Genomic DNA, 1,142 nt, shown 5'->3' with positions numbered 1-1,142 from the left:
TAGCGGTGGAGAATATCTCTAGAATATCTCTATCTGTACTTAAGCCATCCACTCTCCTTGCTTCTTTGTGGTGTCCTCAGTCAACTAGGATACAGCCTCTCCTTTCTTTAATAAATCTTCAACTCTCATCTGTCAAAGTGTAGCTATCAGCTTCTCCAGTATTTTGAACTTATAGTCAAGTACCATACAAGTGTGCAGTTGTTATTAATAAATGCCAAGTTATAAATGCAGGTTTATTGCTGTATCACCACAAGGCTACAATGTCCAGAAGGATTTTTACCATGTTTTACAACTGATTTTTTTGCCAAAACACGGGGAAAATTTATGCAGACAAACTGATTGACTGGTTAGATGATTATATGCCATAATCATTACTATTAATGGCCATACAGATGCTCCAGGATGCTGTCTTTAACCTGATCTTTCTGATCTTCCAGTGCTGCACTCCTCACCACTGTAACTGAGCCCATCTGCCTTGCATATACAGTAATACTTGCAAATAAATGAAGTGGAGGGGGGAAAGGATACTAGTAAGCATTTTTATTTTGTGGGGAGGAGGGAAATGGACGGGTTTTAACTCAGTACTTGAAATACTAAGGCAGAACACTTGTGGACAAGCTCAAGGGAACTTCAAATAATGTGTAACTTGGAAATAACTAGAAGCACTGCGTTGTGAACCTGGATTTATAATAATACCATACAGATAGTCCCCAGTTAATGACCATAATCAGGATTTCTGCTGCTAAGCAATATGGTGGTAAAATGTGATATCATGTGACCCTAACCCTGATTTTTAATGGCAGTTCCAGTTGCAGTCATTAGGCATGATGTCACATAATCATCATTTGAGACTTTCTCCCGGCTTTCCCATTGACTTCGCTTATCAGAAGTAGGCAGTAAAGGTTGCAAATGGCAATCATATAACCACAAGACGTTGTGACCATTGTAACTGTGAACCATTTGCCAAAATTCCAAATTGATTTGATTGCGGGAATGCTGGAATAGCTGCAGTTTTTAGTCCTGGCTGTAAGTCTCCTTACAACACGGGTGTCAAACTCACATCACATGACACAATGTATTGCGACTTTTTCCCCATTGCCAGCAATGGGGTGGGTGCGGTTTTGGTGTGACGCAGTTTGACA

This window comes from Protobothrops mucrosquamatus, unplaced genomic scaffold, assembly GCF_001527695.2.
Source record: "Protobothrops mucrosquamatus isolate PMUCROS unplaced genomic scaffold, P.Mucros_1.0 scaffold1937, whole genome shotgun sequence".
In the NCBI taxonomy this organism is placed as follows: Eukaryota; Metazoa; Chordata; class Lepidosauria; order Squamata; family Viperidae; genus Protobothrops; species Protobothrops mucrosquamatus.
The sequence above is the reverse complement of the archived record's forward strand: the minus strand, read 5'-3'. Positions refer to the sequence as shown.